The sequence below is a fragment of the Myotis lucifugus genome, unplaced genomic scaffold (assembly GCF_000147115.1).
Source record: "Myotis lucifugus unplaced genomic scaffold, Myoluc2.0 scaffold_85, whole genome shotgun sequence".
NCBI classification, from domain to species: domain Eukaryota; kingdom Metazoa; phylum Chordata; class Mammalia; order Chiroptera; family Vespertilionidae; genus Myotis; species Myotis lucifugus.
The window spans coordinates 3236034-3258367 of NW_005871133.1; the positions used below are offsets into that span (position 1 = coordinate 3236034).

Sequence of the window (22334 nt, forward strand, 5' to 3'; positions counted from 1 at the left end):
ATTCCTGTCAAAGGCAGGTTGCAGGTTCCATCCCTGGGCCCAGTTGGATGTGTCTCACATCGATGTTTCTCTCTCTCTCTGTCTCTCCCCATCCCTTTCATTCTTTCTAAAAATCAATGGGAAAAATATTCTCAGGGGAGGATTAACAACAACAACAAAAGATATATAGTCTTGGTACAAAATTCAAATCATGCAGAAGATGGAAACTTTAAAGTCCCTTTTCCCATCCTGTCGACCTCTGAATTGCACTCCCCAGGGAAAATGGCTGTTAACAACTGAACACATGATTGTATATATATTCATTTTGGAAACCAATCCAGCAATATATATCAAGAGCCATAAAAACGTCTATAACTTTTGGGCCTGTCACCCCACTGTAGGAATTTACGCCAGGAAAAGACCTCCTAGGCTTCCTTCCCTTCTTAGAGACGGTCAAGCTCATTACCACACACCTTTCCCTTTGCTGTTTCCTCTGTCTAGAACTCTGTCCCCCCCGATTTGCTCATAATTGAGTGTCCATTTAAGTCTCAGCTCAAATGTCACCACCTCTGAGAGGTTGCCCATAGTCAGGCATGTAGACTTGCTCCCTCTCCCCAGAAACCACCTGGCACGCAGTAGGAATGCAGATCTTAGTTGAGGGGATAAATGTGCACTCACAAAACTACCACCTGATCTATTAGGGAAGGGATGTTATTTGACTCACCTTGGAACCCAGGCAGCTGCTCCTGCAAAGAAACCATTCATACCGGCTTCACCAAACAAGAAAAGTCTGTGGGAGGTCTGGCCGGCCTGGGGCTGAACTGCCAGTCATTTCTTCCGGCTGAATGGCTGCCTTTCAGATGTAGATACTGCATGGAGGCATTCTAACCTAAAGCCTTTTCATTCTTGGCTTCTAAAACAAAGAAGAGGTAGAGAAAATCCGTGAGTGAGAGTCTCCGTCAGAATATCACCTAGGCCCTAGTTAATTAGGATGAATAATTGAACACTCTCAAGTCAGACAATGGAAACATTAAGAGTTTCCACCAAAACATAAACTTGGCCAAGTGGGCGGGGTGTCCAGAAGTCTCCAGAACATTGGGGGTCAGAGGGATGTCTTATAAAGCCTAGGGGTAGAGGAAAGATGGGTGAAAGAGATCTAGATCCCTACCCAAGCCCTCCAACATTTGCTAGGTTACCTGGGCTGAGTAACTCTAACTTTTTTCCTTATAGAAAAATAAAACATGTTTCTATAGAGGAGTTAAAACAAAAATTAAAACCTACCATCTAGAAAGACAATATTGTTATAGTGTCTCCTTGTAGCCTTTTTTTTTCTTAGCATACTTTAAAAAGTTAAACTGTGATTATATTATGTACTGCCTTATAAACTTTTTGTCACTTAATAATATATTGTGAACATTTTCCCATGCCATTAAACACTACTTAATGCCGTAATTTTTTAAGACTGTGTGGTATTCCATAGTATGGCTGAGGCTGTATCATCCAACCGCTGCCCTGTCAGACATTTAGGTGGTTCCCAATTTTTATAAGCAGCTTATCATTTACTATTTCTTTTCTTTTCTTTTAAAAATATTTTTTTATTGATTTAGAGAGAGAGGAAGGGAGAGGGAGAGATAGAAACATCAATGATGAGAGGTAATCATTGATTGGCTGCCTCCTGCACTCCCCCTACTGGGGATGGAGTCTGCAACTCTGACCAGGAATCAAACTGGAGACCTCTTGGTACAGGGGACAACACTCAACAAACTGAACTACACTGGCCAGGGCACCCTAAATAAATTCTATATAATAAAAGGCTAATATGCAAATCGACCAAATGGCAGAATGACCCATCACTATGACGCACACTGACCACCAGGGGGGAGATGCTCAATGCAGGAGCTGCCCCCTGGTGGTCAGTGTGCTCCCACAGAGGGAGCGCCGCTCAGCCAGAAGCCAGGCTCACAGCTGGCGAGCACAGCAGTGGTGGCGGGAACCTCTCCTACCTCCGCGGCAGTGCTAAAGATGTCTGACTGATGGCTTAGGCCCGCTCCCCTAAGTGGGCCTAAGTCATCAGTCTGACATCCCCTGAGGGCTCTCGGGCACAAGCAAGAGGGCGCAGGCTGAAAGGGTGCAGGGATTCCCCCCCCTCCCGCCTCCTGAGTGCACAAATTTTGTGCACTGGGCCTCTAATTTAATAATATAAAAAAATAAATAAAGGAAGACCTTGATCTTTCTTGTTCTCTCTCATTAAATATTTAGTTATGTTTGCCACATACGCATTTGTATTTCATGTGTGCCTTTTATGGCTGGCTACCCAGTAGTCCTTTCCAATCCCCTTCTCCATTTTCTGCTTCCTATTATGGACAATGAAAAAGCCAAATATTCACTTTCCCAGACTCCCTAGCAGCTAAGTGTGGCCTGTTGAGAACCAAGGAGACATTTGTTATTGGGATGTGGGGACCTTTTTTCCTTTCTCTCTCTCTCCCACACATACACACACCAAGAAAACTCTTATCACCTTGGCCCTGTCTATGTGGGTGCATGATTCCAGGAGCTGTGGCAGCCATCTTAGAATCATGAGGCAAAAGCCTAAGGATTTAAAAAGGAACCTCTGGTAATGGTTAGTCCTCAATTACATCCGGGGATCAGGGGGCTGCTGTACCTACACTGGAGCTGTTCAGGAATTTAACTCCCAAAATAATAACTATGGTTAACGTTAGTGGTTTTCAAAGTTAGTGGTTAACAAATTAGAACCACCTAGGAATTTTGTTAAACTAAGATTGACTCGGCAGGTGTGAGATTCTGTATTGTTAGGAAGATCCCAGTTGATCTTGCTGCTGCTGGTACAGGGACCACACTTTGAGTAGCAAGCATCAGTTACACTAGCTCCATGTGTCCTAACTGATACATCCTTTTCCTGGATGCGAAGGTCACCCTCCTTATTTCACAGGTGCAAGTATAGGGAGCCCTCTGGGAGCAATAAGACAGCAGGAAGGGCCCCTCCCTGCCAGGGGTCCATTAGCCACTGTGGCACCAGCCCCCAGCTGGTGGGTTCCTAAGTTACTGCATCATCCAGGGATAAGCCAAGTCCCGTTCACGAGGCTGTGGAGTATTTGTGGAGGCGCTGCCCTGTGCTCGCTACCCCAGCCAGGCCACTTTGTCCAACCAGACCCACAGGGGCAGATTCCTCCTGAAGCAAAAGGGACTCTAACTAGTGCTCATCCTTTTTTGGGGACCTGCCTCCACCAGCCTTCTCCTCAGCTACACTCCAGGTAATGAGGGGAGGGGCACTTCAGGTAGCATCTTTCTGTTTGGTTACTAAAAGTCAGGTCTCCAAAGACAGTGGTGGTGAAACTTCAGGCCAGAGAGAAAGGATACCGGCAGGAGCCTCCTACAGACTCATCCACATATTTATCCTTGTTTTTCTCTTTCCTTCCAACCTCAGGAAGACTGCAGCTTCCCCACTGACACACAGTGCCTGCCTCTTTGCGCTCTGAAACCCTCAGCAAGGTCACAGTGGCCACAGGATTCTCCTCCTTCTCCCTGCAGGTCCCACGGGCCCGCCTGTGGCTCCATTTCTCTGTTCCCTGGTAAACCACATCCCTCAGATTGATTTGTCGGTTCTTGTACCTCCGTCTCCTGGGGTCCCTTCACTCCTGTCCTCACTCTCATCAGGCCTAAGTCCTTGCCACCTGCTGAAGCTCTCTAGTCAAGGTCACCATGACCTCCAACTTGCCAATCTAAGCATTTCAGGGTCAGTCCCTGTCTCACCTCTGACTGCAGCTTTGGGCACAGTGAGGCCCTCCCTCTCTCCTGTCTGTCTGATTACCTTTGTCAGCCCCCCCCCCCCCCCTGCCTTCCCCTTACCCAGCTCATCCTTTCCTCTTTTTCAGTCTCCTGGGCTGGTTCAGCCCCCTCTTCTGGACCTCTCCAAGGTGGAGGCCCAGGGCTCAGCGCTCACTCCCTGTCCCCTCCCTTCTAAGTGTCCCCAGGGATCCCATCTCTCCCACAGCTGCCAGTTCCATCTACAAGCTGTTGAAATGGGTGTCACCAGCCTTACCTCCCCTCCGTGACCCTCACTCCAGATCCATCAGCCTCACACCTCTAGCTGCACACTCGGCATCTCCCCTAGGGTGCCTGACAGACACCTCAAAGAGAATTCTTAAAATATATATATATTTTTATTGATTTCAGAGAGGAAAGGAGAGGGAGCGAGAAATAGAAACATCAATGATGAGAGAGAATCACTGATTGGCTGCCTCCTGCGTGGCCCATACTGGGGATGGAGCCCGCAACCCAGGCATGTGCCCTGACTGAGAATCGAACCTTGACCTCCAGATTTATGGGCCTACACTCAAAAGACCCTGGAGCGGCACTGAGACTGTGAGAAATGCTGATGCCTGGGCCCCGGCCCTGGGGATCCTGACTTGGCTGGTCTGGCTGTGAGCATCTCTGGGAGGGGTGAGTCACTCAGTGCCATGAACAATGCGGCCTGGCGGGTGTTTCTGAAGGAGCCCGGTGCCAGGCCCTTGCTGGCTGCTTGGAAATACAAAGGGATGTGGTTTCTCAGAGTTTCCATTCGCCTTGGAAAGCCAGACTCAGGAAGTGAGCTCAGGGTTCTGGGGATGAAGTGCAGGGTGAGGGGAGGAAATGGCTGCCGTGAGGGGCGTCTGCACTGTGCCAGGCCGGCTCCGTTGGTTCAATCTTTCCTGCAAACCTGTGTGTTGGTGTAAAAAGGACCCAGGTGGTCACCCAGGCGTTTGGCCCCGGAGGGCTGGGAGACCTTGGACGTTTGCTGCCCAGGTTAGGATCCCACCAGCCCACCCGCCTGCCCCCAGCCCTCCGTTTCCATGTGCCCCAGGTACAGACCTTGGACTTTGAGTCTGAGCTCCCGCCCTGGGCTTCTCCAGCCCTTTTCTTCATCCTGGGGACAGTCAGGCCAGGTGACCCTTACAGCCAATGACCTTCATAGATTTGGGGCTTGGTACCTAGGAAGCCAGTGGAGCTTGGCTGGCTGCATGCTAGAATCACCTGGGGAACCTTTGAAAATGCCGCTTAGCCCTGGCAGGTTAGCTCAGTTGATTAGAGCCTTGTCCCGATTAGCCAAGGTTGTAGGTTCAATTCCAAGGTCAGGACATGTTCAAGAAGCAACCAATGAGTGCATAAATAAGTGGAACAACACTTGATCTCTCTCGCTCTCTCCTTCCTCTCTTTCCCTCTAAAATCTATTAAAAATGATTTTTAAAAAGTTAAAATGCCCTATTAACTTAAAATCTCTGGCAGTAGGATCCAAGCATCAATATTTTAAAAAATTCTTTATTGTTGAAAGTTTTACATGTGTCTCCTTTTCCCCCCATTGACCTCTCTCTGCCTGCTCCCACCCACCAACACATGTCCCCACCCTCCCATTGTCTGTGACCATTGGTCATGCTCATATGCATGAATACAAGTCCTTTGGTTGGTCTCTTACCCGCACCACAACCCTCCCCTGCCTTGCCTCTGAGGTTTGACGGTCTGTTCAATGCTTCTATGTCTCTGGATCTATTTTTGTTCATCATTTTATGTTGTTCATTATATTCCACAAATGAGTGAGATCATGTGATATTTATCTTTCTCTGACTGGCTTATTTTGCTTAGGATAATGTTCTCCAGGTCCATCCATGCTGTTGCAAGTGATAAGAGTTCTTTCTTTTTTTATAGCAGTGTAGTATTCCATTGTGTAGATGTACCACAGTTTTTTAATCCACTCATCTGCTGATGGCCACTTGGGCTGTTTCCAAATCTTAGCTGTGGTGAATTATGTTGCTTTGAACATAGGGGTGCATATATTCTTTCTCATTGGTGTTTCTGATTTCTTGGGATATATTCCTAAAAGTGGGATCACTGGGTCAAATGGGAGTTCCATTTTAATTGTTTTCCACAGTGGCTGCACCAGTCTGCATTCCCACCAGCAGTGCACGAGGGCTCCTTTTCCTCCACATCCTCACGAGCACTTGTCCTTTGTTGATTTATTGATTGTAGCCATTCTGACAGGTGGGAGACAGTACCTCATTGTTGTTTTGATTAGTGAGCATCAATAATTTTTAAAGCTCCCCAGAAGATTCCAACAAGTGGCTAACCCTGGGCAGTGCTCAAAGCTCATTCTTTCTGCACAGGAGAGGCCGTCCTCTGGTGGCTAGAGCCTGGGCTTGGGAGTCAGACAAGTTTGACCAACTCTTGACCTACTAGCTACATGACGTGACCTTGAACAAGTTACTTAAGATCCCTCTGACCCAGTTTTCTCATTTATAAAGTGGGGGATGGTACCAATCTCACAACTAGGGTTTTTTTGTAGTTCGTTTGTTTTGTTAATCCTCACCTGAGGATATTCTTTCCATTGATTTTTAGAGAGAGTGGAAGGGAGGGGATAGACACAAAGGGAAACATTGATGTGAGGAAGGCACCTGACTGGGGCCTCGGCTCGAGCCTGCAATTGAGGTAGGTGCCTTTGACCAGAATCGAACCCTCAACCCTTCAGTCTGTGGGCCAACACTCTAACCATTGAACTAAACCGAGTAGGGCCACAATTAAGTTTTGAAGAATAACATTAAATTAGATAGGGTGCCTGATTCATAATAGGCATTTAACATGTATTATGATTTATAGTTCATCGCTCAAACTTGTCCTCATTGGTTGAGTAAACCTTCCAACATGCCGAGGAGATATTCACACACACACACACACACACACACACACACACACACACACCACCACATTTTAAATTCTGTTCCCTGAGGCTACATAAATCCCATTGTAAGCCTTTTTAGTTTCCTTCTTGTCTCTCACCATTGCCAGCCACTTTCTTGGGATTGTAATGTTTAGGAGGTTGCCCCTGGCTGCCATCATTTTGTGTTTTTGTTTCTTAAATTTTTATTTATTGATTTTTTTTTAATGTACTGATTTGAGAGAGAGAGAGACATCGATTTGTTATTCCACTTATTTATGTATTCATTGGTTGCTTCTTGTATGTGTCCTGACTGGAGGTTAAACCAAAACCTTGGTGCATCGGGATGACACTCTAACCAACTGAGCTGTGGGCTCAGGGCCTGGCTGCCCTTTCAAAGCCTCTCTGTGTCCTCCTTGAGTCCAGCTTGCATGGCACTGCTGCTGCTGGTGGGTCCCACCAGGTAGGACTTTTCATTTCAAGTCTTCAAATCCCTGGGTTAGGAATGGGGCAGGGGCTCCGGTGCATTCACCCAGGAAAAGCTGCACAGCCTGATTAAAATGTTGTTACCTTGCTTTGGGCTAAAATTATCTCACTTGGCAGGTGAATGCCTTGGATTAATTAAAATGCACAAATAAATCAATGAATACTTACTCAATGCATTTTCCTCAACAGAACCTCTTAAATGTGAGATTTCTAGAGAAAAATCCTGGCAATAAAAGGGATCACTGGCCAGGACATGATCAGGGACCCCTAGATAGGATAGGATCAACCAGAGGGGGACAACGTTTAGCCAATTCATATTCAGGCCTTGGGGTTTGGGTTAAAACCAAGATGTGGTGGCTGACCTTTGTGCTCTGAGTAAATGTCAGGAGGTCACACTCACAGAACCTGTCTGCCATCCTAGGCCAAGATTAATGTCTGAGGTGAGGGGTGGGAGCTGAATTACAGGGAAACCTTCATGGTTGAGGCTTTGCCTTAATAGACATGATTATTGCCCTGACTGGTTTGGCTCAGCGGATAGAGCATAGCCTGCGGACTCAAGGGTCCCAGGTTCGATTCCGGTCAAGGGCATGTACCTTGGTTGCGGGCACATACCCAGTGGGGAGTGTGTAGGAGGCAGCTGATCGATGTTCCTCTCTCATCAATGTTTCTAACTCTCTATCCCTCTCCCTTCCTCTCTGTAAGAAATCAATAAAATATATTTTTTTAAAAATAGACATGATTATTATAATAGACTAGAAATTCGTGCATGGCGGGGGCTGGGGGGGGGGGCGGGAGGAGGGGGTGTCCCTCAGCCCGGCCTGCACCCTCTCGCAATCCGGGACCACTGGCTCCTAACCGCTTGTCTGCATACCTGCCTGATCACCCCTAACAGCCTCTGTCTGCCTGCCTGATCGCCCCTAACTTCTCGCCTGCCTGCCTGATAACTCCTAACCACTTGCCTGCCTGCCTGATCACCCCTAACTGCCTCTGCCTGCCTGCCTCATCACCCCTAACTGCTCGCCTACCTGCCTCATTGCCCCTAACCACTCTGCCTGCCTGCCTGATCGCCCCTAACTGCTTGCCTGCCTGCCTCATCGCCCCTAACTGCCTCTGCCTCAGCCCCTGCAGCCACAGCTTCAACTGGAAGGACGTCTGGAATGACGTCTGGAAGGTTGTTCGGCTGTCCAGTCTAATTAGCATGTTATGCTTTTATTATTATAGATATCATCTCTGAATTCCTACCTTATACCAAGCATTTAACATACTTTCTCTTGGTAAGTTCTCCCAATAGCCCTATGAATTAGGTACTCATGTCCCCAGAGAGAGTATTTTCATTAATTCATTCAACAATATTAAGCTCCTGCCCAGCCGGTGTGGCTCAGTGGTTGAGCATGGACTTATGAACCAGGAGGTCAGGGTTCGATTGCCAGTCAAGGCACGTGCCAGGGTTGTGGGCTTGGTAGGGGGTATGCAGGAGGCAGCCCACCGATGATTCTCCCTCATCATTGATGTTTCTATCTCTCTTGCTTCCTCTCGAAAATCAATAACATTTTATTTTAAAAATATATATATTAGGCTCCCATCATATGCTCAGTTCTTTTTGGAAGCAAAAGCCAACACAGTCCCTGTCTCGTGGAGTTTGCAATCTCGTGGGGGAGACTACTATTACTGAGATAATACACAGACAGATGTATCAGGATGCTTTTGGCAACAGGGCAGATTAAGCTATTTCAGACAACCCTCTCTTGCTACCATATATAAATCCTGCATAACATACAAGAAAAACACCTGAAAATATACAGCTGAGTTCAAAAGAAAGAAAGGAACATTCTCACATTCCAGAGATAGTATAAGAACTCAAAGCCAGAGTAAGCTGATAAGATGGATGATTCACAGGGTTTTGACTAGATAAAGGCTCTAAAGCCTGGATCCTAAGAGTTCTAGGGCCCTTGAAAAAATAGGAGGCAGCCCCAGGCTGTTTGAGGCAGGAGAGCTGGAATTTGTCCCTTTGAATTTATCCTTTTAAGGCTTGGAGCCTTAAAGAGAACTCTGATCAGGGAAAAAGGCTACAAAAACTCTACCACCAGGGCTGCAGAAGGAGCCACAAAATGCTCTCACTGTCCTGGGCTTGGGAGGGAAGTTGCTGTGAAAGATGGAAGGTCTAGGCCTGCCCACAGGGAGGAGAGAGGTGCATGGCTCTACCACAAGCCCCCTCCCTCGGCGAGCCCCTGACCCCAGGACTCTTGTGCCAAAAAGTTAATATAAAAGTTAGTCCAGCCCTTAGGGCCCTGACAGAAGCAAACCCAGAGTACTCTGTAAGAATATTTTTACAACTCACGGCACAAACAAACCCCAATGAAGATGCGTTCCCAATCAAAAAATACAAACTGCACAGGGAAACACACTACCATAAGAGATAATCAGTAAATACAAAACAAGACCCAAAAACACAGAAGAATTTACCCCCTAAGAAGTGGAAATAATAGAAAAATCTGAAAACAGAAGAGAAACATTTTAAGTGATTATGAAGAATTTTTAAAAGAAAGAAAATAATAATAAAGAATGGGATAATATGAAAAATAGATGGAAAACAAGCCAAATAGAAGTTCTATAAATGAAAAATACAGTTTATATACTTTATTAAAATTGATAAGTTGAACAGCAGAATAAGACACAGCTAAAGAGACATTTAGCAAATTGGGTGATACCTCTAGAAAAAAATCACTTTGCTAGTAGCACGGTGAGAAAAAGGAGAGAAGAAACATATGGAAGGAACCAGGGCTAAGATAAGAGGAGATGATGGCAAGATCTAGCCCCCTTAGCTGGCAGATCCAGGAGAATGGAGAGGGAATGGGGGAGGAGCAGTATTTGAAGAGTTAAAGCTGGGAATGAATCAAAATGGAAGAAAAACCTAAATCTTCAGATTGAATAAGCACCCAGAGTCCTGAGAAGAATAAATAACACACATTCACACCTTAGGCACTGGAGAACAGCAAAGCTAAGCAGACAATATTAGGAAGTGTCACAGTTCTATGATGGGGGGAATAAACACATTCCTAGAACTGCATGCAAGTAGGAGCGGAAGAGGGAAGGGTGCCGATGCTGATCTTCCCTAGAGGTCAGGGAAAGTGTGGTGGTTAATTTTACATCAACTTGGCTAGCCAGTGGTCGGCAAATTGCGGCTCGAGAGCCACAGGCGGCTCTTTGGCCCCTTGAGTGTGGCTCTTCCTAAGCCTTAGGAGGACCCTAATTAAGTTAATAACCTACCTATATACCTACCTATATAGTTTAAGTTTAAAAAATTTGGCTCTCAAAAGAAATTTCAATCGTTGTACTGTTGATATTTGGCTCTGTTGACTAATGAGTTTGCCGACCACTGGGCTGGGCTATGGCACCCAATTGTTTGGCCAGACACTAGTCTAGGTATTCTTAGATGTGACTAACATTTACAATCACTAGATTTGAAGCAAAGAAGATGACCCTTCATAAGGTGGGTGGGCCTCGTCCAACCAGTTGGAGGCCTTAAGAACAAAGGCTGAGGTTTCAGAAGAAGGAATTCTGCCTTAAGACTGCAAGTTAGAAACCTTGCCTGAGTTTCCAACGTGCTGCCCTGTGGATTTCGGAATCAAGACTGCGACATGAAATCTCACCGGAATTTCTAGTCCACCAGCCCGCCCTATGAATTTTGAACTTGCCTGTCCCCACAATCAAGTGAGCAAATTCCTTAAAAATCTCTCTCTCAGCCCAGCTGGCCGCTGTGGCTCAGTAGTTGAGCATTGACCAGGGGGTCATGGCTCGATTTCCTGTCACAGCACATGCCTGGGTTGTAGGCTTAATCCCCAGTGTGGGACATGCAGGAGGCAGCCAATCAATGATTCTCTCTCATCATTGATGTTTCTATCTCTGTCTCCCTTTCACTTCCTCTCTGACATCAATAAAAATATATTTAAAAAACATTTAAAAAAATTAAAAATCTCTCATATATTATATAGATACAGGTAGATAGATATAGATATGGATACAGTTTCTCTAGAAAACCCTGACTAACCCTGCTCTTCTCCAGAGACCCCCATCCACCTCCAGAACCCTGCCCAGCTCCTCAAGCTGAAGTTATTTGTTTGGTCAGTGTCCTCAAGTGCCAGTGGGTACGTGGAGTATCACCCCACTCATGAACTTCCTGTACCCAAGACACCAGCTGCTTCCTGGCCAAAGGGTTTGGCATGGGAATGGGCAAAAGAACCACTTAGCTAAGACCACGGGGGCTGACCTATACAGAATAACAGCCACAGAGAACTCAGGTGGCACTTGGCATTCCTGCAGGGTTCTCATGGCCAGGAAACGGCGTTGGGAGTACGGTGCTCCCTGTGCTGTGGCGGAAACACCCTGGACCTCAGAGCCAGAAGACTGGGTCCTACTCTGGTTCTGAACACCTAGCTGTGTGACCTTGAGCAATGACCTAACCTCTCTGAGCTCCTGAAAATATCCCTTGCATAAAGTTGCCAGGGGGATGAACACATTGAAGACTTGGGAGCTCAGTCCCTCATCTCAAGGTCCTGTGCTAAATGCAGACCTGTAAATATAGCAGAGAGGATCTGCCCCCGCCTGCTGGCTGCTGCTGTTCCCAGAAGCACTCCCAGTCCCTGGCGATGGTTACCAGGATGCCGGCTGTAACCAGGTGCTCCTGTGGTCAAGGAGACACTCCCCTCCTCCTGAAGGGCCTGTGGATAAACAAACAGGGACGTACTGGAGGGGCTGCTGGCCCACATGCCTTTTCTCTGCCCTGTCTGTTCCTGGTGAGTAGGGCTCATTGCTGGGGGGGCAGGGGAACATGGTCACCCTCCACTAGGACTCTTCATCCTCTCATCTTCCTCCACCCCATCCCACCAGACACTCATGCACACTATACACTTAGACACACTCAGGACATATACACTTACACTCATTCACACACACACACACACACACACACATCTATACTCACCTACCAGGCAGCAACACTTACATATACACTCACATGCATATTCATTCACATGCCCATGCTCACATTCACCCATATGCACACACATGTATAACTACACACACATCCCATTAGACACACACATACATGCTCACACACATTCATACACATATTCCCAAGAACATGTAAAACATACAGTATGTGAAATAATTTTAGGTGGTTCACATATTTTAGAATATTTTTAATGGTTAGGGATTTATTTTAATATGTAATGAAGAATAGTGACATACCTGTCAAACTAGCGATTTCACAGCAGTGATTGTTCAGGACAAAGGTAAAGAAGGCGGGATAAGATTTAAGTTGCTTTAAAGGGAATTGTTGAGTGAATTATGACAGGGGCCCTGGAATGATCCCTGAAGGCCTGTGCTCTGGGGAGACATGGAGACTTGGTGGCCATGGAGTGGAGGGCCGGGGGTTCTGCGTGGAGCATGTGGGGAGTGTTGGCACCTCGAAGTGCAGGGGGGCATGGCTGCTGTGGAAGGAGATTCTCGGACCCTCCTAGAAGGAAAGGGAAAGTTATACATTTTTTTTCTTTTAATCCTCACCCAAGGATGTAATTTTTTTTTTTTTTTAGAGAGAGGAAGGGAGAGAGAAACATCAATGGGTTGCCTCCTGCATGTGCCCTGACACAGCCTAGGAATTGAACTGGCAACCTTTTGGTGTATTGGACAACACTCCAACGAACCCAGCCACCCGGTGAGGGTATGTCCATTTTTTTTATGGTTATTGCTTTCTGTGCCCTGTATTTTTAAAACAATCTTTGCCTACTCTAAGCTTATGAAGATAGTCTCCCATGTTCTCTTCCAGAAGCTTTAGAGTTTCAGCTTGCGTGTTGAGGTTTGTGATATATACTGAACTACTTTTTGTGTATGAGATGGGGCCGAGGTTCATTTTTTTCTACATGAGTAACTTGTTATTCTAGCACAAGTTGTTGATATAACTTCCTCTACCCATTGAAGTGCCTGCTATCTTTCTCAAAATCAATTGAGTGCATTTTGTGTGGATCTGTTTCTAGACTCTACTTGTTCCACTGATGTATTGGTTAACCTTTGCCAATACCACACTTTTTTTTTTAATCTTTATCGTTGAAAGTATTATAGATGTTCCCCCTTTTTTCCCCATTGACTCCTTCCATCCCACACCTACCCCTCCCAGGCCTTTACCACACTATTTTCTGTGTCCACGGGCTATGCATATAGGTTCCCAGGTTAATCTCTCTCCCCCTGAACCTCCCAACCCCATCTTCCCTCTGAGATTCATCAGGATTATTACAAGAGCCTCCCAGTTTGTCTTCCTATTTAAATTCTTGTTTTCCTTTGTTTATTCTCCACATAGCAGCACACTCAGGTGATTGTGCTAACATTTCAGTCAGATCATGTCATCCCTTTGCACAAAATGCTCCTTCCTCAGGGCCTTTTGCACTTGCTATTCTCTCTGGCTGAAACCCTCTTACTCCAGAGATCTGTGTGATTCACCCCTCACCTCTTTACATCTTTTTTTAAAATCAATTTTATTGATTTCAGAGAGGAAGGGAGAGGGAGAGATAGAAACATTAATGATGAGAGAGAATCATTGATTGGCTGCCTCCTGCACGCCCCCTACTGGGGATTGAGCCTGAAACCTGGGCATGTGCTTTGACCGGAATCGAACCCAGGATCCTTCAGTCCACAGGTTGATGCTCTATCCACTGAACCAAACCGGCTAGGGTTAGTCAGTCAACCTTTTTTTTACAAAAGCACCAAGGTTGTTTAGTGGAGAAACAATAATGTTTCCAACAAATGCTGCTGGAACAATTTGATATCCACATGAAAACAAGTAACTTCAACCCTTACCTCACACCATATACAAAAGTTAACTCAAAACAAATTATAGAAATACAGGTGATTTTTGTATATTGACTTTGTATCATTTGACCTTGCTAAACTTGTTTGTTTTGTCTAAGGAGATGGGCAGTCAGGACAAATAAAGTGGGGTGAGGTCATGTATGGGATGGCTAATTTGGATCAGGGAGTCAGGGAGGCAGTGACATATGAATGGATTTGAAAGAGAGGCAGGGAGCTCTGTGACAGGGGGAGTGGGTGTCTTCCAGGGCTGCCCAGAATCTTTACTCACAACAATGGTGGCAGCAGAAGCAGGGGGCTGAGCCCAGCCTGAGAAAAGGAGCTTCCTTGGGGGTGGGGGGGTAATACAGACTGTAACTTGGGACATCCAGACTGATTCTGATAGTAGGCTGACTGCCTGGGGAAGCAGGTGCCTATTGTCTGGATGAAGTAATGCATGGAAAGTTACTTGTCACTTCCATGGGTGGCAGTAGCTGGGGGCCCAGTACTATTGGGGCAGAGAATGTTTCACAAAATACATATTCATTCATGTATTTGTTGTCTGTCTGTCTCCATGGGGACAGGGACCCTCAAAGAACAAGCAGGTGACCCCAGTTTCCATGTGATGAGCAACCTGGCAAGTCCCCTTGCATCCTCCCAAACTCCGTGAAGACCCTAGGATTCCTGGGGAGGAAGTCAAGTGGAGGGCCAGATGGCCAGGGACAGGTGGTGCAGGCTCTGGGAAAATTCTTGAGCAGAGTGAGTCATAATTCTCATCCCACACAGTGAAACGGAGACTAGGTTGCATGTCCTTTACTTCATTTAATTCTCATAACTGCCAGTGTAGATTATACCATTGCCATTGCCCAGATGAGGAGGCCCCAGCTCAGAGGTTAGATAACCTGTCAAAGGCCACACAGCTAATAGGTGGTGAAGCTGCTTTTCCCCAGGGCCCAGTGTCTTTCTTTTCACCTGGCCACACACCCTCCAGGATGCTTGGCAGGCTGAGCTTGGGTGTCCCAAGTGGCTAAGGGCTCCCATTAGGCACTAGGAGCCCTTGGGTTGGAGAAGAGCTTGGGTCAGATGCTGCTTCACACTCAGCCATCTTGTCCTAGAAACACTGTTACTCTGAAGATTATACAAGAGTTGGCCAAAGGCCCCAAACCCAAGGGCAAGTCCATTCAAATGGAGGGAGACTCCTGTGACGAAAGGGATCATTAGCCAAAGGATCAACTTGGAGCATCTGTGAACTCACAACAGTGACAGCACATCTGGTGAGTCTTCAGATATAAAGCACCTGGTGCTGTGTCTAGCACACAGTAGGTGTTCAATCTCTTGTTGCTATTATTATAATACAGACTTAATTTCCTTCTGTAAAAATTGAATTGGAAGCTGGATTTCCTTCTGGGCTGAGACTTGGAGAGCTCTCCAGGGCCAGGGCTGTGGAAACCAGATGAAATTTGTTCCTAATGGGGGTTCTGTGGAAGCTCAGCAAGTAGTTCTATCAAATTAGCAGGCCCAACAGACACGAGGGAGCGGATTTCTTCCTGAGCCTGGGCCTTGCCACTCCTTAGTCCCTTGAAAATCAGATTACCAGGAGGGCAGGGCCAGGGAGGAAACTGAACTAACACAATTACCAGCCCCAGCTTGTCCATCTCAGCCTGGGAACAGGGCGGGGAGGAGGGGAACCAGAGGGGAGTCAGAGCCTCTCTCAGGAAGTTATGAATCCAAGAAAGTGGACAGGATGAGCCCATCCCTGCTGCAGGGCCCATCTCCACCGTCCCATCTTGGGAGTAGTTGTCTCATCTCTGTGCTGTTCCCACAGAGCACCAATAATAGAGGCCTCTGTCCTCCCTTGAAGATCACTGTGGTCATTCCTTTTATAGCTATGATGCCATCCAGCCTTGGCTTGACTCTCCCTAGCGATGGGGTGTTTGTTACCCATCAAGGCCTTATTTTTCATTATTGATGCAAAACCAGCCAGCTGTAGACTTGGGGTGGTGAAAACACAATACAATATACAGATGATGTATTATAGACTTGTACACCTAAAGCCTATATAATGTTATTAACCAATGCCCACTCCCCAATACATTCAATTAAAAAACAAAACAGCCCTACCCAGTTTGGCTCAATGGATAGAGCGTCAGCTTGTGGACTGAAGGGTCCCGGGTTCAATTCCTGCAAGGGCACGTACTTCAGTTGCAGGCTTCCAGCTCTGGTCAGGGGCATGCAGGAGGCAACCAATTGATGTGTCTCTCTCACATCTGTGTTTCTCTCTATCTCTCCCTCTCCCTTCCATGCTCTCTAAAAATCAATGGAAAAAATATTCTCAGGTCAGGATTGACTAAATAAATAAATAAATAAATAAATAAATAAAAAAAATTCACCTGGACTCAAGTTGGGAAACTTTTGGGAAAACAACAACAACAAAACAGAAAACCAGCGAACTGTAGCCAAGACCACTGATATCTGGTCTTAGATTTGCCACAAACTAGGCATAGAACCTTGGGAGGTTTTTGGCCCCATTTCCTCATCTGTAAATGAATTTGTGGCCCCGTGGCAGGCAGTGTCTGTGTTCTTAGTGTCTTTCCACCCTGTCCCATTGTTAAGTTGTGCTTTTCCAGGTGGACTCTGATCTATCAAAATGCATCAGCCCAACGCCATGCCTCTTGCCATTTAGTCTCAGGACTCATCGTGGGTGTTGCCCTGGCCATAGTGTCCAGGCAGAGCCATCCCTTCAGACTTTCCTTCAGTGACTACAGGAAGCCACTCTTGGCCCATCCCCAGCTGGGAACAAGGCTCTGACTGATTATGATGGAGGAAGCCAGTCTGCGACAAAGCAGACACACATGGAGACAGAGCTGAGAGAACTGCAGGGGAAGAGACAGAGCCCTGACGAATCGAGAGGCTACTCTGCCACAGGACTTTTCCATTATGTTGGGAGCCAATCGATCACCATCATTGTTCATGCATTTTGAGCTGCATTTTCTGTCACTTGCCACCACCAATCTCCTAATGGGGAGAGACGACATTCAAGCTTAAAAGTGTTGGAATTCTTGACAGGAAATTGGCTTCTCTGTCATTTCCATCCAATGACTGTAGTCCCACCACTGGACATATCCACTCTGTTTCCACAGGAAGGGGGATTAGGAATCTGTTGGAAGATTCCTCTCATCTCCTACCTCAGTCCATAAGCTAGGAGGGACAGGAATCTTCTAGGCCAGTGGTCGGCAAACTCATTAGTCAACCGAGCCAAATATCAACAGTACAACGATTGAAATTTCTTTTGAGAGCCAAAATTTTTAAACTTAAACTATATAGGTAGGTACATTGTTATTAACTTAATTAGGGTACTCCTAAGGCTTAGGAAGAGCCACACTCAAGGGGCCAAAGAGCCGCATGTGGCTCTCGAGCTGCAGTTTGCTGACCATGGTTCTAGGCCAGGGGTGGGCAAACTTTTTGACTCGAGGGCCACAATGGGTTCTTAAACTGGACCAGAGGGCTGGAACAAAAGCATGGATGGAGTGTTTGTGTGAACTAATATAAATTCAAAGTAAACATCATTACATAAAAGGGTACAGTCTTTTTTTTTTTTTTTTTTTAGTTTTATTCATTTCAAACAGGCCGGATCCGGCCCGAGGGCCGTAGTTTGCCCATGGCTGTTCTAGGCCATACAGCAGAAGCCCACCCACAGAAAATGATATGGAGGAGGAGGCGGAGGAGGAAGAAGGGGAAGAGGTGGAGCATAGAGAGGGAGGAGGAAGTCCCAATAACTCAGCTCTGTTACTGAGCCACTGCAATCTCTTTTTCTTTTCTTTTTTTTTTTTTTTTTTTTTAGTTTTATTCATTTCAAACGGGCCGTATCCGGCCTGCGGGCCATAGTTTGCCCACGGCTGTTCTAGGCCATACAGCAGAAGCCCACCCACAGAAAGTGATATGGAGGAGAAGGCGGAGGAGGAAGAAGTGGAAGAGGTGGAGCATAGAGAGGGAGGAGGAAGTCCCAATAACTCAGCTCTGTTACTGAGCCACTGCAATCCCTTTTTCTTTTCTTTTTTTAAATATATTTTTATTGATTTCAGAGAGGAAGGGAGAGGGAGAGAGAGATAGAAACATCAATGATGAGAGAGAATCATTGATCAGCTGCCTCTTGCATGTCCCCTACTGGGGACTGAGCTTGCAACCTGGGCATGTGCTCTGACTGGGAATAGAACCGTGACTTCCTGGTTCATAGGTCAACGCTCAACCACTGAGCCATGCCAGCCGGGCCTGCAATCCCTTTTTCTGCTGCTGTCACTTTAAGTTGGGTTTCTGTCATTTGTACCTGACAGAAGTTATAAAGATTATAACTTTACTTCCCATGATATGGACTCTTCTACCAATTTTGCCAAATTCAAGATTATATTAGTATTTTTCATTGGCTGTTTGGAGGAGCAGGTGAGGTTTTTGGGGAAGCAGATTCAGCAAACATCTGCCAAGTACTGCCTGTGTGTTAGGAACAGGGCTAGGTTTTCACATGGTTAACTTCATTCACTATCCCAAACTGCTCTAGTTAATTTGAGGCCCACTTCTCAGAGAGAGAAACTGAAGCTCAGAGAAGTTAAGTCACATTTTAAAGTTACACAGCTAATACTGGCAGAGCCAGGAAGGAAAGACATGTTTTCTTAGAGTCACACTGTTGACTGGTGATAAACTTATGGTTAGTTAACAGAACAGCCAAGACCCAAAGTCCTTTCCAACTTCCATGCCGAGAAAGCCCTCTGTGGAGTCTGGCAGTGCGCCTCCTCAGCACGGAGGAAGTGGTCTGCTGCAGCCCATTAGTTCTGCTCTGGAGTCAGCTTTGAGTCAGTTCCAGGGAGCCTTGGGCCAATGCTGGGTTTTCAAGCAGGAAGGGCCAGAGGCCACTGTGCACCACTCAAGGGCAATGGCCCGTGGGCAGGGTTAAGGTGGGTGAAGCTCACCCAGTTCCCACATGAAACCAGAAGCACAAAGCAGAAGGACCAGGGGCAACCACGTGAGAACACGCTCCCCTTCTGGTTTTCTCCTTAAACATGTTTATGGAGATATAATTTGCATACCATAAAACTCTGGGATGCAAAAAGTACAACAATGGTTTTTTAGTCTATTTTGAGTTGTACAACCACCACTACAAACTAAGTTTAGAAGATTTCTTGATACGCCAGGTTACGGGTTTGATTCCCAGTCAGGGCACATACAAGAATCAACCAATGAATGCATAACTAAGTGAAACAGCAAATTTCTCTCTCTCTCTCTTTTCCTCTAAAATCAATTTTAAAAAATAGAACACTTCACCACCCCCAAAACAGCAACCCTACGCCCATTAGCAGTCACATCCCACTTCCCCCTCAATAACCCCCGACTCCAGCCCTAGGCAACCTTAATCTGTTTCTTTAGATTCGCTTATTCTGGACATTTCATGTAAGTGGAGTCATACAATATGTGGTCCTTTGTGACTGGCTTCTTTTACTTAGCATAATGTTTTCAAAGTTTATCCATGTGGTAGCATGAATCAGCACTTTATGTCTGTTCATGGCCAATTCATTGTAAGATGGACCACAGTTTATTTATCCATTCATCAGTTGATGGGCATTTGGGCGTTTCCACTTTCTGGGTATTATGAACAATGCTGCCATGAACATTTGTGTACACATTTTTGTATGGTCCTCTCTTCTCTGTGTTCCCACTCTCATTTTCCTTCCCACGTTGGTAACAGTTCTTGTGCATGTAATGTGTATCTTTTGTTTTACATTTATGATAGATGTGTATTCCTCTCGTGCGAGTGTACTTTTAATTTATGTATGTGGTATTGTGTTATAATTCTTATTCTATTTTTTCACTCAGCACTGTTTTTGGATCTACCTATGTGGGTCCTGGGATGGGCTGCTACCACATTTTGCACATTCATTCCCACAGAAACGAATATTTTACTGCTCCCACTTCCCTGACACAACCCACTGTGGACATCCTGGTACACGTCCCCTCCACGACCTGGTGAGAATGTGTAGAGTGTATGTTCAGGAGTGGATTGCTGGGACACAGAATATGCACACACTCACTCTGGGTAGTGCCGGATTGTGAACGGTCTCCTGACGGCAGGCAACAAGAAGGAGCTGGAATTGTTCATCCATTTTTCTTACACAGAAATAATAGTCAAAGCACACTCACCATGCAGATCCGCAAAGCCGCAGGACACCAGTGCTGAGATGCACCTTGCCCAGGAAGGAAAAAAGACAGACGTATCATTTTGTTTCATGTCTTACATCACTTTGCTAAGTTTCTAGAACACTGACTCTGTTTAAACATTCTGGTCTCATAAAGTGAGGTTGTTCTTAATCCCTCATGGATTAACATTTTGAATGAAAACTACTGTTCCCAAAACTTCTTTTTGTGCAAAGACCTGTGACCCTAAAATGACCATTTTTGTGTGTTGTAACTGAAGAGGAGGTGCTGGGGGGTGGGGAACTGGCTCCTAAAACCCTCCCCAACACTCAGGAGCGCCAAGGAATGGAAGGAGAGGGAGGAGTCCAGTGATCAGCTGGGAATTTTTACCTCTGATTTGCCGTGACTTCCTAGAGGGAGAGGTTAGAATCCTTACAGACAGTGGAACCTGAGAAATTTCTTCCCTGGGGAAAGGTCCTACATTTTGGGCCTATTGCCCATCTCGGCAAAGCTCAGGATGGTTATATCACTGTGAGTCTACTGAAGGGCTTTCATGTTGAAGAACTCACCTCCAGTTACCCTGCATCCCCACACCCAAGGGTGCCCTTTTACACACCAGATGGGTGCCAGCAGGTCTTTAGCAAAGAATCTATTTACACATCCTGTGAATCCCTTTGTCCTCATTTTGGTTTGTCCTAAGTTTGGATTTCTCAGGCTTGGCTTTTTAAAGGTGAAAGCCATACTCCTGCTGGACAGTCCCTGCAAGGCACTGGGAGGGCAGCTGGGAGGGGACGCAGTGGCTGCGAGTGCCTGGTGCTCCCTCTACCCATTACCCCTTCTTTCCCCTCACTAGCTTCAGGTTTCCAACTCTAGCTCTGTGGCTGGATTTCCTTGGAAGTATTCAGGACAAAAAGAGAACCCAGCATTACACAAAACCAAGCTTCATCTCCAGTGCCACTTTCTCACAAATGCTGAGGGAGCAGAGGAGGAGGAGAGGACATCTCTGGAGTCCTCAGGACGCTCTGCTGCCTTCTGTCCTCATCCTGGACTTGCAGGTCATTGTCCCTGGAAGAAGACACGATTATGATGACAGTGATAGCAGCTCTCTTTATTCAATGCCTATGGCCTGCTGAACATTGTGCTGGTGATATATAATATAAACATAAATTTATTTATTTATTTATTTATTTATTTATTTACTGCAGGCAGTCCTCCTCAGGTTACGTCAGACTCCACATACATTGTTTCGTGGTTACGTTGCCATCTCCCGTTTATTTATAAAAAACAAAAAGTTCCGTCATTTCGATGTATTTTCATATGTGCTTTGTTTTTTATTATTTATTTACCACAAGTAAAGGTCAGGGATTGTTATCTCTCTTTTATATTTTTTTTACTGTTTCACTTCATTACTGCTGTGTATGTGCTCCATGTGAGTGACGTAGGTGCTTATGTAGGTGGGTTCCGACTTACGGCGAAAATCGCGTTACATCGTGCCGTAGGAACGGATTTCCAACGTGACCCAAGGACTTACTGTAATCCACACAGCAGGATCACAAGGTAAGCTCCATCTCAACTTTGTGGGTGAAGAAATTCAGGTTTCGAAGCGGGTTCCATGTCACAGGGCAGAGAATTGCCGGTCTCTCTGGCTCTTCAGGCCACATTCTACTACCCCAGGCTACCCTGGAGCCCTACTTTCCAGCCCACCACGGGCCTCATCTCTCCCTGACTCACTACTTCTGCTATTCTGGGCGCCTGGGCTCTGACTCAGCGCATGAAGAAAAGGAGGTTTCTTGGCACCAAGAGGGGACACAGGGCTCAAGAGACAGTTTAGAGATGGGATAAACTTGTTAGTTCCCTCTCTGTCTGGACGAAGGGGAAGCAACAGCAGCAGAGGAGAAATGCCTAGAAGTGGGCCGAGGGGGACCTGGTCATGAGAGGCTACTTCTCAGTCTCACCCTCCGATCCCACTGCCCCTCCCAGAGTGGGGCCCACATTACGGCTCAGGGGAGAAGGACTGGACCACAGCAGCCTGGGAAACTGGGCAGCCGAACCTCTCCTAGGCCTAGAAGTCACACTGAGGGCCGAGAAGAAAGTCCCTGCGACTGGGCTCAGCAAGTGTCAGATGTTTTCCCTCCACCCTTGACTGCAC

General features: G+C 46.3%; 1 long non-coding RNA gene across 3 annotated transcripts; it reads right to left on the reverse strand.

Annotated features, from left to right (window-relative positions):
- Nucleotides 1-49: 49 nt before the first annotated feature.
- Nucleotides 50-21185, reverse strand: LOC106697592. 3 transcript variants are annotated; one of them, XR_002829838.1, is made up of 6 exons: nt 21115-21151; nt 20083-20235; nt 12416-12683; nt 11739-11886; nt 704-892; nt 50-106 (listed from the first exon to the last, which is right to left on the reverse strand). It is a non-coding gene; the product is annotated as an uncharacterized LOC106697592 (long non-coding RNA). The 3 variants fall into 3 exon arrangements; XR_002829836.1 differs by having other exon boundaries at nt 20083-21185; XR_002829837.1 differs by lacking the exons at nt 11739-11886; nt 12416-12683 and having other exon boundaries at nt 20083-21185.
- Nucleotides 21186-22334: the final 1149 nt, after the last annotated feature.